This window comes from Pristiophorus japonicus, chromosome 23, assembly GCF_044704955.1.
Source record: "Pristiophorus japonicus isolate sPriJap1 chromosome 23, sPriJap1.hap1, whole genome shotgun sequence".
Lineage (NCBI taxonomy): Eukaryota > Metazoa > Chordata > Chondrichthyes > Pristiophoridae > Pristiophorus > Pristiophorus japonicus.
Genome location: NC_091999.1, coordinates 44,337,267 through 44,351,300, shown reverse-complemented (window position 1 = coordinate 44,351,300; position 14,034 = coordinate 44,337,267). Strand labels below are relative to the sequence as shown.

Sequence of the window (14,034 nt, the reverse complement as noted above, 5' to 3'; positions counted from 1 at the left end):
TTAATATGAATCGATACCAAGAAACAGAAGCAAAATTCTGCCTTTTGTAAAATGCAGCCTCCCCGTTAGGGAATTGGACCGTGGTCTCCCGAGTGACAGGCGGGGATATTCACCACTTTCCCACGAGAAATTGATGCGCATGGGTTTTGTCAAAGCAATATTCGAGCTGTGAATAGAACTGGACACCATTAGAAGTCGACAGACACATTGCGAGACAGAGACAAACCGACAAACAGGGAGAGACAGACAGCGAGATCGAGACAATGAGAGACAGCAAGTGTGAGACTGAAAACGAGAGGCAGACTGAGTGAGAAAAAGACTCTCAAACACATACATCGAAAGAGATCTGTGTGTGTGATCTATAAAGAGAAAGAGGGAAAGAGTGAGAGAAAGACAATCATAAAGAAAGTGACAAGGAGAGAGACAGATGGAGAGAGAGCGAAAGATAGACAGAGAGACAAAGAAATAAAAAGAAAATGTTGGAAATTCTCAGCAGGTTAGAGACAGGAAGTACCAGCGACAGGCAAAGAGAGACAGGCAGGCAGAGAGATAGATAGACAGAGATGATGGGAAAGAGTGAAACAGTCAGACAGAGACTGAGAGAATCCCATTGGAACACAACTGGACACCGTGAGAAAGAGACAGGCACATTGAGAGACAGAGGCAAACAGCAAAACAGGGAGAAACTGACAGCGAGGTAGAGACAGAGAGAGACAGAAAGTTTGAGACTGAGAGTTAGGGTCAGACTGAGTGAGGCAAAGACTCAAACACATACATATACAGAGATGTGTTTGTGTGATTTATAAAGAGAGGGAGGGAAAGAGTGAGACAAAGACAGGGACAAGGAGAGCGACAAAGAGGGAGACAGATAGAGAGAAAGATAAATAGAGAGAGAGAGACATCGAGACAACAACAGAAAATGATGGAAATACTCATCAGGTAGAGACAGGGACGAGCAAAACAGGCAAAGACAGAGATGATGGGAAAGAACGAGACAGTCAGACAGAGAGTATGACAGAATCCCATTGGAACAGAACTGGATACCGTGTGAAGGAGACAGATTGAGAGACAGAGACAAACAGAGAAACAGGGACAGACAGAGTGAATCAGAGAGAGGCAGACTGAGAGAGACAAAGACTCAAACACACAAATATATATACAGCTCTCTAAAGACTGAGCGAGAGGCAGAGACTTAGCGATACAGATATATTTCACAATTTCATTTCATTATCTGCTCAGATTGTCACCGAGCTACAGAAAAATGCAAATGCAACAGATGAAAATCAGTTATCACTGAGCAGAATGGGAGAAATCACTGTTTAATTAAGTAATTACCAGGAGTGGGGCTCGAACCCACGCGAGTATAAACCCATTGAATTTTAAGCCCAACGCCTTAACCACTCGGCCATCTTGGTGCTATCAGCGATTGGATTCTGTCTATGTGAGAATCTGGGCTTCAACTCCACCTCCACAGACACACACAAACACATCGGGTTTCAGGGAGCATTTCCGAACATTTTTCGGAATATTGACACGGGGGCAACTCTCCTATTCTTTTTCGAGTAATGCACTGGGACCTCTCACAACCACCTGAGTGCGCAGACGGAGCTTCAATTTACCATTTCATCCGAAGTCAACAGTTTCAACAATGCAAAATTCCCCAAATGCTGCAGTTGAGTGTTAGCCAAGATTATATGCTCAAGTCCCAGGAGTGCGACTTGAACACACAAACGCATGATTGAGTCAAGAATGCTGCCACTGAACCAAAGCTGAGACAAAAGTTCACAGCCATATTACTTTCCCAAGTCTTTTTTTTAAGTTCCAGGACATACCAAATTCATGGTGATGATTTCCACAGACAGTTGCACATGCACATGGACATTTTTACAGATAGACAGACACAGAGACACACACACAAAAATTTACAAGCACCAACGGACATGCACAGATGCCTTAGACATCTCGAGGGATAGACAGGCTGAATCACTGTCGCAACTTTGGCTGATTTTTGCGATTTTCTATCCGTATGTATCGTGAATATTGCAGATTAATGAAAGAAAGAAAATAGCGGCAGCATTGAAAGGTGTGGGACGTTGTTCTGTCTATCTCAGAATCAGTTTTGCAGGGACCTGTTTAAATTGTCAAACAGAATGAAATATGTTGAGAAACGGAGTCGGCAGGATTCAAATCTATGCGGGGAAACCCGAATGGATTTTTAGTCTATGGCCTTAACCAATGGGCCACGACTACTGGCTCGCTGCCTTTTTTAATGTTACTCAGTTAAAACTCAACCATCCATCTCTGTGCAGCAGACGGCCACAGAATAGTGAAAAAGTCACCGTTTGCTAAAAATCTGGAAGAGGCTGTATTTTTGCTGTTCTATATTGCTCTGGAACTTTTTAATATGAATCTATACCAAGAAACAGAAGCAAAATTCTGCCTTTTGTAAAATGCAGCCTCCCCGTTAGGGAATTGAACCGTGGTCTCCCATGTGACAGGCGGGGATATTCACCACTTTCCCACGAGGAATTGATGCGCATGGGTTTTGTCAAAGCAATATTCGAGCTGTGAATAGAACTGGACACCATGAGAAGGCTGTGGGACCTTTCACATCCACCCGAGTGTGCAGATGAAGCTTCAATTTAACAATTCATCCGAATGTCAACAGCTTCAACAATGCAAAATTCCCCAAGCACTGCATTTGAGTGTCAGCCAAGATGACGTGCTCAAGTCTCAGGAGTGCGACTGACACACACTACCTCCTGATTCAGTCGAGAATGGAGCCACTGAAAAAAAGCCGATACCAAAGATCACAACCGTATTATTTTCCCGAAGCTTTTTAAAATTTCCAGGACGCACCAAATTCATGCTGATGATTTCCATAGACAGTTGCACATACACAGAGACATGCATACAGACAGACATACACAGACACACACACACACAATAACCAAAAATATACACGCATCAACATAGAAACATAGAAACAAATAAATTAGTTGCAGGAGTAGGCCATTCGGCCCTTCGAGCCTGCACCATCATTCAATAAGATCATGGCTGATCATTCAACCTCAGTACCCCTTTCCTGCTTTCTCTCCATACCCCTTGATCCCTTTAGCCGTAAGGGCCATATCGAACTCCGTTTTGAATATATCTAACGATCTGGCCTCAACAACTTTCTGCGGTAGAGAATGCCAGAGTGAAGAGGTGTCTCCTCATTTCGGTCCTAAATACCTTACCACTTAATCTTACACTGTCACCCTTGGTTCTCGAATTCCACAGCAATGGGAACATTCTAACCGCCTCTAACCTGTCCAATCTCGTCAGAATTTTATATATTTCTATGGGAGCGCCTCTCATTCTTCTAAACTCCAGTGGATACCAGCCCAGTTGATCCAGTCTCTCCTCATATGTCAGTCCTGCCATCCCGGGAATCAAGCTGGTGAATCTTCGCTGTACTCCCTCAATAGCAAGGACATAGAAACATAGAAACATAGAAAATAGGTGCAGGAGTAGGCCATTCGGCCCTTCTAGCCTGCACCGCCATTCAATGAGTTCATGGCTGAACATGCAACTTCAGTACCCCATTCCTGCTTTCTCACCATACCCCTTGATTCCCCTAGTAGTAAGGACTTCATATAACTCCTTTTTGAATATATTTAGTGAATTGGCCTCAACAACTTTCTGTGGTAGAGAATTCCACAGGTTCACCACTCTCTGGGTGAAGAAATTCCTCCTCATCTCGGTCCTAAATGGCTTCCCCCTTATCCTTAGACTGTGTCCCCTGGTTCTGGACTTCCCCAACATTGGGAACATTCTTCCTGCATCTAACCTGTCTAACCCCGTCAGAATTTTAAACGTTTCTATGAGGTCCCCTCTCATTCTTCTGAACTCCAGTGAATACAAGCCCAGTTGATCCAGTCTTTCTTGATAGGTCAGTCCCGCCATCCCGGGAATCAGTCTGGTGAACCTTCGCTGCACTCCCTCAATAGCAAGAATGTCCTTCCTCAGGTTAGGAGACCAAAACTGTACACAATACTCCAGGTGTGGCCTCACCAAGGCCCTGTACAATTGTAGCAACACCTCCCTGCCCTTGTACTCAAATCCCCTCGCTATGAAGGCCAACATGCCATTTGCTTTCTTAACGGCCTGCTGTACCTGCATGCCAACCTTCAATGACTGATGTACCATGACACCCAGGTCTCTTTGCACCTGCCCTTTTCCTAATCTGTCACCATTCAGATAATAGTCTGTCTCTCTGTTTTTACCACCAAAGTGGATAACCTCACATTTATCCACATTATACTTCATCTGCCATGCATTTGCCCACTCACCTAACCTATCCAAGTCGCTCTGCAGCCTCATAGAATCCTCCTTGCAGCTCACACTGCCACCCAACTTAGTGTCATCCGCAAATTTGGAGATACTACATTTAATCCCCTCGTCTAAATCATTAATGTGTAAACAGCTGGGGCCCCAGCACAGAACCTTGCGGTACCCCATTAGTCACTGCCTGCCATTCTGAAAAGTCCCCATTTACTCCTACTCTTTGCTTCCTGTCTGACAACCAGTTCTCAATCCATGTCAGCACACTACCCCCAATCCCATGTGCTTTAACTTTGCACATTAATCTCTTGTGAGGGACCTTGTCGAAAGCCTTCTGAAAGTCCAAATATACCACATCAACTGGTTCTCCCTTGTCCACTCTACTGGAAACATCCTCAAAAAATTCCACACAATATTCCAGGTGTGACCCCACCAAGGCTCTGTACAACTGCAGTCAGACCTCCCTGCTCCTACACTCAAATCACCCAGCTATGAAGGCGAACATGCCATTTGCCTGCTTCACCGCCTGCTGCACCTGCGTGCCAACTTTCAATGACTGATGTACCATGACACCCAGGTCAAGATATAGACAGAGAACTTATACAAATAGATGGATAGACAGGCAGGTTCACTGTCGCTACTTTGGCTGGCTTTTGTTCCATCTATCTCAGAATCAGTTTTGCATGAACCTGGTTAAATTATCAAACAGAATGAAATATGCTGAGAAACGCAGTCGGCCGGAATCAAATCTGCACGGGGAAACCCCAATGGATTTTCAGTCCATCGTCTTAACCACTCGGCCACAACCACTGGTCCGCTGCCTCTTTAAATGTTACTCAGATAAAACTCAGTCATCCATTTCTGTGCAGCATACGGCCACAGAATCCTGAAACAGTCTCCGTTTGCTAAAAATCTGGAAGTAGCAATCTGATCTTGCTGTATTTGTAATGTTCTATATTACTCTGGAACTTTTTAACATGAGTCGATACCAAGAAACAAAAGTAAAACTTTGTATATTTGAAACAACTGCCTCCTCGTCGGCGAATTGAACCTCAGTCTCCTGCATAACAGGCAGGGATACTCACCACTATACTAACGAGGAACTGACAGATCGTGGCTCTGTCAGACCTGGAATCGAGATGTGAACAGAACTGGACACCATGAGAAGCCGACCGACATATTGAGAGACAGAGACAAACCGACAAACAGGGAGAGACAGACAACGAGATAGAGACAACGAGAGACAGGAAGTATGAGTCTGAGGCAGACTGAGTGAGAAAAAGACTCAAATACAAACATATACAGAGATGTGTGTGTGTGATTTATAAAGAGAGAGAGGGAAAGAGTGAGAGAAAGACAATGATAAAGACAGTGACAAGGAGAGAGACAGATAGCGAGAGAGAGATAGAGACAAAAACTGAAAATGATGGAAATACTTATCAGGTTAGAGACAGGGACGAATAGAGGCAGGCAAAGACATGGTCAGACAGAAATGATGGGAAAGAGAGAGCCAGTCAGACAAAGAGTCTGAGAGAATCCCATTGGGACAGACGTGGACACCGTGAGAAAGAGACAGATTGAGAGACGGAGACAAATCGAGAAACAGGGACAGATAGATTGAGACAAAGACTCAAACATACAAACGCATACACAGCTCTCGAAAGAGAGAGAGAGGCAGAGACCGAGCGACACAGATACATTTCACAATTTCATTTCATTATCGGCTCAGAGTGTCACATAGGTACAGAAAATTGCAGATTCAACAGATGAAAATCCGGTATCACTGATCGGAATGGGAGGAAATCGTGTTAAATTAAAGAGATACCAGGAGTGGGGTACAAACCCACGCGGGAAAAGTCCATTTAATTTTAAAGCCACCGCCTTAACCACGCGGCCATCCTGGTCCTGTCACAATCTGGATTCTGTCTCTGCGAGAATCTGGATTCAACCCCACTCCCACAGACACACACATACACATCGTTTTTCAGTGAGCATTTACGAACATTTTTAGTAATATTGACACGGGGGCAACTCTCCTATTCTTTTTCGAGTAATGCTCTGGGATGTTTCACATCCATACGAGGGTGCAGACGGAGCTTCAATTTAACATTTCATCCGAACTTCAACAGCTTCAACAATGCAAAATTCCCCAAGTGCTGCACTAGAGTGTTAGCCAAGATTATATGCTTAAGTCTCAGGAGTGGGAATTGAACACACAAACTCCTGATTCAGTCGAGACTGCTGCCACTGCAACAAAGCCGATACCAAAGTTCACAACAGTATTATTTTTCCCAATTCTTTTTTATAAGTTCCAGGACATACCAAATTCATGGTGGTGATTTCCACAGACAGTTACACGCACCAACGGAGATGCACCGATGCCTTAGACATATAGAAGGATAGGCAGTCTGAATCACTGTAGAAACTTTGACAGCTTTTTGCGTTTTTCTGTCCGTATGTATCTTTAATATTGCAGATTAATAAAAATCAGAAAGAGCTGTCAGTGTTGAAAGGTGTGGGATGTTATTCCACCTATCTCAGGATCAGTTTTGTAGAGACATGGTTAAATTGTGAAATGCAATGAAAAATGCTGGGCATCGAAGTCTGCAGGATTCGAACCTGCATGGAGAAAACTCAATGGATTTCGAATTCATCGCCTTAACCACTCGGCCACGACTAATGCATTTCTGCCTGCTTGAACGTTACGCAGAAACAACTCAGTCATCCATCTCTGTGCAGCAGACGGCCAAAGAATCATGAAAAAGTCTCCGTTTGCTCAAAATCAGGAAGAGGCAATCTCCTCTACCTGTATTTTTACAGTTCTATATTGCTCTAGAACTTTTTAATATGAATCTCTTCCAAGAAACAGAAGTAAAATTCAACATTTTGAAACAACTGCCTCCCCGTCGGGGAATTGATCCCCGGACTCCTCATGACAGGCGGGGATACTCACCACTAACAAACGAGAAACTGACGAGCATCAGTTCTGTCAGAGCAGGAATCGAGTTGTGAACAGAACTGGTCACCATGAAAAGTCGACAGACACATTGAGAGACAGAGGCAAACCGACAAACAGGGAAAGACAGACAGAAAGTGTGAGACTGAGAAGGAGAGGCAGACTGAGTGAGAAAAAGACTCAAACACATACATATACAGAGGTCTGTGTGTGTGATCTATTAAGAGAGAGAGGGATAGAATGAGAGAAAGACAATGATAAATACAGTGACAAGGAGAGATACAGATAGAGAGAGAGAGATAGAGACAAAAGCAGAAAATGATGGAAATACTTATCAGGTTAGAGACAGGGACTAACAGAGAGAGACAAAGGGAGACAGACAGGCAGAGACATAGACAGACAGAGATGATGGGAAAGAGTGAGACAGTCAGAAAGAGAGACTGAGAGAATCCGATTGGAACAGAACTGGACACCGTGAGAAAGAGAGAGGCACATTGAGAAACAGAGACAAACAGGGAAACAGGGAGTGACAGAAAGTGAGATAGAGACAGAGAGAGACAGAAAGTTTGAGACTGAGACGGAGGGTCAGACTGAGTGAGACAAAGATTTGAAAACATACATACACAGAGATGTGTTTGCGTGCTCCAAAAAGAGAGGGAGGCAAATAGTGATGGAATGAAAAGAAAAAGCCAGGGACAAAGAGAGAGACAAAGAGGGAGACAGATAGAGAAAAAGACAGATAGAGAGAGAGACAAAGAGGCAAAAACAGAAAATTATGGAAATACTCATCAGGTTAGAGGCAGGGAGTAATAGAGACAGGCAAAGACATGGACAGACAGAGATGATGGAAAGAGAGAGACATTCAGACAGATAGTCTGAGAGAATCCCTTTGGAACAGAACTTGACACCGTGAGAAAGAGACAGATTGAGAGACAGAGACAAACAAAGTAAAAGGGACAGACAGAGTGAATCAGAGAGAGGCAGACTGAGAGAGACAAAGATTCAAATACACAAACACATACACAGCTCTCTAAAGGGAGAGAGAGGCAGAGACTTAGCGACACAGATATATTGCACAATTTCATTTCATTATCTGCTCAGAGTGTCACCGAGTTGCAGAAAAATGCAAATGCAAAAGATGAAATTCGGGTATCACTGAGCAGGATGGGAAAAAAATCTTTGTTTAATTAAGCAATTACCAGGACTGGGATACGAACCCACGAGCGTAAAAACCCATTGGATCACCAGCCCAACGCCTTAGCCACTCGGCCATCCTGGTCCCGTCAGCAATTGGATTCTGTCTCTGTGAGAATCTGGGCTTCATCTCCACCCCCACAGCCACACACATGCACATCGGGTTTCAGGGAGCATTTCCGATCATTTTTAGCAATATTGACACGGGGGCAACTCTCCTATTCTTTTTGATGTAATGCTCTGGGACCTGTCACATCCACCCGAGGGTGCAGACGGAGCTTCAATTTAACATTTCATCCGAATGTCAACAGCTTCAACAATGCAAAATTCCCCAAGTCCTGCAATTGAGTGTTAGCCAAGATTATATGCTCAAGTCTCAGGAGTGCGACTTGAACACACAAACTCCTAATTCAGTCGAGAATGCTGCCACTGAACCAAAGCTGAGACAAAAGTTCACAGCTGTATTACTTTCCCCAAGTCTTTTTTTTTAAGTTCCAGGACATACCAAGTTCATGGTGATGATTTCCACAGACAGTTGCACATACACAGAGACATATATACAGATAGACAGACACAGAGGCACAGTCGATTCAATCTCTCCTCATATGTCAGACCTGCCATCCCGGGAATCAGTCAGGTAAACCTTCGCTGCACTCCCTCAATAGCAAGAAAGACCTTCCTCAGATTACGAGACCAAAACTGAACACAATATTCCAGGTGAGGTCTCACAAATGTCCTGTACAACTGCAGTAAGACCTCCCTGCGCCGATACTCAAATCCTCTAGCTATGAAGGCCAACATACCATTTGCCTTCTTCACTGCCTGCTGGAACTGCATGCCAGCTTTCAATGACTGATGTACCATGACACCCAGGTCTCGTTGCAGCTCCCGTTTTCCAAATCTGCTGCCATACAGATAATATTCTGCCTTCGTGTTTTTGCCACTAAAGTGGATAACCTCACATTTATCCACATTATACTGCATCTGCCATGCATTTGCCCTCTCACCTAACCGGTCCAAGTCACCCTGCAGCCTCTTAGCATCCTCCTCACAGCTCACACCGCCACCCTGTTAGTATCATCTGCAAACTTGAAGATATTACACTCAATTCCTTCATCTAAATCATTAATGTATATTGTAAATAGCTGGGATCCCAGCAATGAGCGCTGTGGCACCCCACTAGTCACTGCCTGCTTTTCTGAAAAAGACCCGTTTATCCCGACTCTCTGCTTTCTGTCTGCCAACCAGTTCTCTATCCACGTCAGTACATTACCCCCAATACCATGTGCTTTAACTTTGAACACCAATACGTGTGTGGGACCTTGTTGAAAGCCTTTTGAAAGTCCAAATACACCACATCCACTGGTTGCCCTTGTCCATTATACTAGCTACATCCTCAAATAATTCCAGAAGATTTGTCGAGCTTGATTTCCCATTCATATATTCATGCAGCTTGGACCGATCCTGTCACTGCTTTCCAAATGCGCTGCTATTTCATCTTTAATAAATTGATTCGTACATTTTCCCCACTACTGATGTCAGGCTAACCGGTCTGTAATTATCCGCTTTCTATCTCCCTCCTTTTTTAAAATGTGGTGTTACATTATTTACCCTTCAGTTCATACGAACTGATCTAGAGTCGATAGACTGTTCGAAAATGATCACCAATCATCCGCTATTTCTAGGGCCACTTCCTTAAGTACATTCCAATGCAGACTATCAGGCCCCGGGGATTTATCGGCCTTCAATCCCATCAATTTCCCGAACACAATTACCTGACTGATAAGGATTTCCTTCAGTTCCTCCTTCTCGCTAGATCCTTGGTGCCCTAGTATTTCTGGAAGGTTATGCGTTTCTTCCTTCGTGAAGACAGAACCAAAGTGATTGTTCAACTGGTCTACAATTTCCTTCTTCTCCACTATAAATTCACCTGAATCTGATTGCAAGGGACCTACGTTTGTCTTCTCTAATCTTTTTGTCTTCACATATCTATCGAACTTTATTATGTTCCCAGCAAGATTCCTCTCATAATCTATGTTCCCCCTCCTAATTAAACCCTTTTTCCTCCTCTGCCGAATTCTAAATTCCTCCCAGTCCTCAGGTTGAAGCTTTTTCTGGCCAATTTATATGCCTCTTCCCTGGATTTAACACTATCCTTAATTTCCTTTGTTAGCCACGGTTGAGCCACATTCCCCGTTTTATTTTTACTCCAGACAGGGAAATACAATTGTTGAAGTTCATCCATTTGATCTTTAAATGTTTGCCATGGCCTATCCACCTTCAACCCTTTAAGTATCATTCGCCAGTCTATTCTAGCAAATTCACGCCTCATACCATCGAAGTTATCTTTCCTTAAATTCAGGACCCTAGTCTCTGAATTAGCTGTGTCACTCGCCACCTTAATAAAGAATTCTACCTTATTATGGTCACTCTTTCCCAAGGGGCCTCGCACAACAAGATTGCTAATTGGTCCTTTCTCATTACACATCACCCAGTCTAGGATGGCCAGCCCTCTAGATGATCCCTCGATATACTGAGTGAGAAAACCATCCCTAATACGCTCGAGGAAATACTCCTCTTCCATATTGCTACCTGTTTGGTTAGGCCAATCTACATGTAAAGTAAAGTCGCCCTTGATAACAGCTGTATCTTTATGGCACGCATCCCTAATTTCTTGTTTGATGCTGTCCCCAACCTCACTACTACTGTCTGCTGATCTGTACACAACTCCACTTGCGTTTTCTTCCTTTGGTATTCCGCAGCTCCACCCATTCATATTCCACATCATCCAAGCTAATGTCGTTCCTTACTATTGCCTTAATTTCCTCTTTAACCAGCAACGCTACCCTACCACCTTTTCATTTCTGTCTATGCTTCCTGAATGTTGAATTCCCAGCCTTGGTCACCCTGGAGCCATGTCTCCGTGGTGTCAATTATTTCATATTCAGTAATTGCTGCTTGTGCAGTTAATTCGTCCAGCTTATTACGAATACTCCTCGCAATGAGGCACAGAACCTCCAGGCTTGTTATTTTAACACACGTTGACCCTTTAGAATTTTGCTGTAAAGTGGCCCTATTTGATTTTTGCCATGGGTTTCTCTGCCCTCCACCTTTACTTTTATTCTTTCACTTCTGCGCCCATTCTACTTCCCTCTGTCTCTCGTCACCCTGCCGTATTACTTTAAACCCTCCCCAGAAACGCTAGCATGCACTCCCCCTTGAACATTGGTTCTGGTCCTGCCCAGGTGCAGACCGTCCGGTTTCGTTCTGGTCCCACCTCCCGCAGAACCGGTTCCAAAGTCCCAGAACTTGAATCCCTCCCATCTGCACCACACGTCAAGCCACGTATTCATCTGAGCTATCCTGCGATTCCTGTTCCGACTAGCAGGTGGCGCTGGTAGCAATCCTGAGTTTGCGACCTTTGAAGTCCTACTTTTTAATTTAGAAACATAGAAAATAGGTGCAGGAGCAGGCCATTCAGCCCTTCTAGCCTGCACCGCCATTCAATGAGTTCATGGCTGAACATGAAACTTCAGTACCCCCTTCCTGCTTTCTCGCCATAACCCTTGATCCCCCAAGCTCCCTGAATTCAGCTTGTTGGTCCTCAGACACATTGAGTCAGAGACTCAAACACGTAAAGATATACAGAGCTCTCTAAAGACATAGAGTGAGAGGCACTTCACAATCCCATTTCTTGGTCAGTTGAGAATGTGACAGAGTTACAGTTTCAACAGAAGGCATTAGGGTATCACTGAGCAGGATGGGAGAAAATTGGTGTTAAATTCAAGAGTTACCAGGAGTGGGGTTCGAACCCACGTAGCTATAAACCCATTGGATCTGAAATGCAACGACTTATACACTCGGCCATTCTGTCTCTGTGAGAATCTGGGCTTGAGCTCCACCCTCACAGACACACGCAGACACACAGCTTTTCAGTGAGCATTTCAGAATATTTATATAAAAGTGACATGGGGGCAACTCAGTACTCTTTATCGAATAATGCTGTCGGAACTTTCACATTCACCCGAGAGAGCAGATGGAGCTTCAATTTAACATTTCATCCGAAAGTCAACATCTTCAACAATGCAAAATTCCCCAAGTACGGCACTTGAGTGTCAACCAAGATTATATGCTCAAGTCTCAGGAGTGGGACTTGAAGTCGAAAATGCTGTCGCTGAAGCAAAGCCGATATCAAATGTCACAACCGTATTATTTTTCCCAAATCTTTTTTAAAAGTTCCAGGACATACCAAATTCATGGTGATGATATCCGCAGACAGTTGCGCATACACAGAGACATATACACAGATAGAAAGACACAGAGACACACACGCATACATAACCAAAAATATAGATGCACCAATGGACATACACAGAGTGCCTTAGACATATAGAGGGATAGACAGGCTGAATCACTGTCGCTAATTTCGCTGATTTTTGCGTTTTTCTATCCGTATGTATCGTGAATATTGCAGATTAATGAAAATGAGAATAACATGTCAGTGTTGAAAGGCGTGGGACGTTATTCCACCCAACTCAGGATCCGTTTTGCAGGGACCTGGTTAAAGTCTGAAATTGAATGAAAAATGCTGAAATCCGTAGTCGGCAGGATTCTAACCTGCGCGGGTAAACTCCAATTGATATCGAGTCCATCGCCTTAACCACTCGGCCACGATTACTGCGTCTGTGTGTTTTTAAATGTTACTAAGATATAACTCAATCATCCATCTCTCTGCATCAGAACACCACAGAGTCCTGAAAAAGTCTCCGTTTCCTAAAAATCTGGAAGAGCCAATATCGTCTTGCTGTATTTTTACTCTTCTATGTTGCTCTGGAACTTTTAAGATTAATCTATACCGAATAACAGAAGTACAATTCTACATTTCGAAAATGCTTCCTCCCGCATGACAGGTGGGGATACTCACGACTATACAAACGAGGTACTGACGGGTGTAGATTTTGAGACAGCAGGAATCGAGCTATGAAAAGAACTAGACACCATGAGAAAGAGACAGACACATTGAGAGACAGATACAAAAACAGGAACATGGAGAGACAGACAGCGAGCTAGAGAAATAGAGAGAGAGCAAGTGTGAGACTGAGAGGGATAGGCTGACTGAGTGAAACAAAGACTCAAACACACACATACACAGATATGTGTGTGTGTGTGCTCCATAAAGAGAGGGAGGCAAAGAGTACAGGAAAGCCAGAGACAAAGACAAAGACATGGAAAAAGGGAGCGTCAAAGAGAGAGAGAGAGAGAGATAGTGAGAGGTGAGAGCGAGAGACAGAGATAAAAACAGAAAATGATGGAAATACTCAACAGGTTAGAGACAGGGTCGAACAGAGACAGGCAAAGAGAGACAGACAGGCAGAGACATAGACAGACAGTGCTGATGGGAAAGAGAGAGACAGTCAGACAGAGAGACTGAGAGAATCCCTTTGGAACAGAACTGGACACTGTGAGAAAGACACGGGCAGATTGAGAGATCAAGACAAACAGAAAAACAGGGAAAGACAGAGTGAGTCAGAGAGAGGCAGAGTGAGGGAGACAAAGAC

The 14,034-nt window shown here is 43.9% G+C and overlaps 2 non-coding genes across 2 annotated transcripts; both read right to left on the bottom strand.

Moving 5' to 3' along the window:
- Positions 1 to 1,332: 1,332 nt before the first annotated feature.
- On the bottom strand, positions 1,333 to 1,415 carry trnal-uaa (transfer RNA leucine (anticodon UAA)). Its single transcript has one exon. It is a non-coding gene; the product is annotated as a tRNA-Leu (tRNA).
- An 11,657-nt stretch (positions 1,416 to 13,072) lies between these two features.
- On the bottom strand, positions 13,073 to 13,154 carry trnas-cga (transfer RNA serine (anticodon CGA)). Its single transcript has one exon. It is a non-coding gene; the product is annotated as a tRNA-Ser (tRNA).
- Between the last annotated feature and the right edge of the window lie 880 nt (positions 13,155 to 14,034).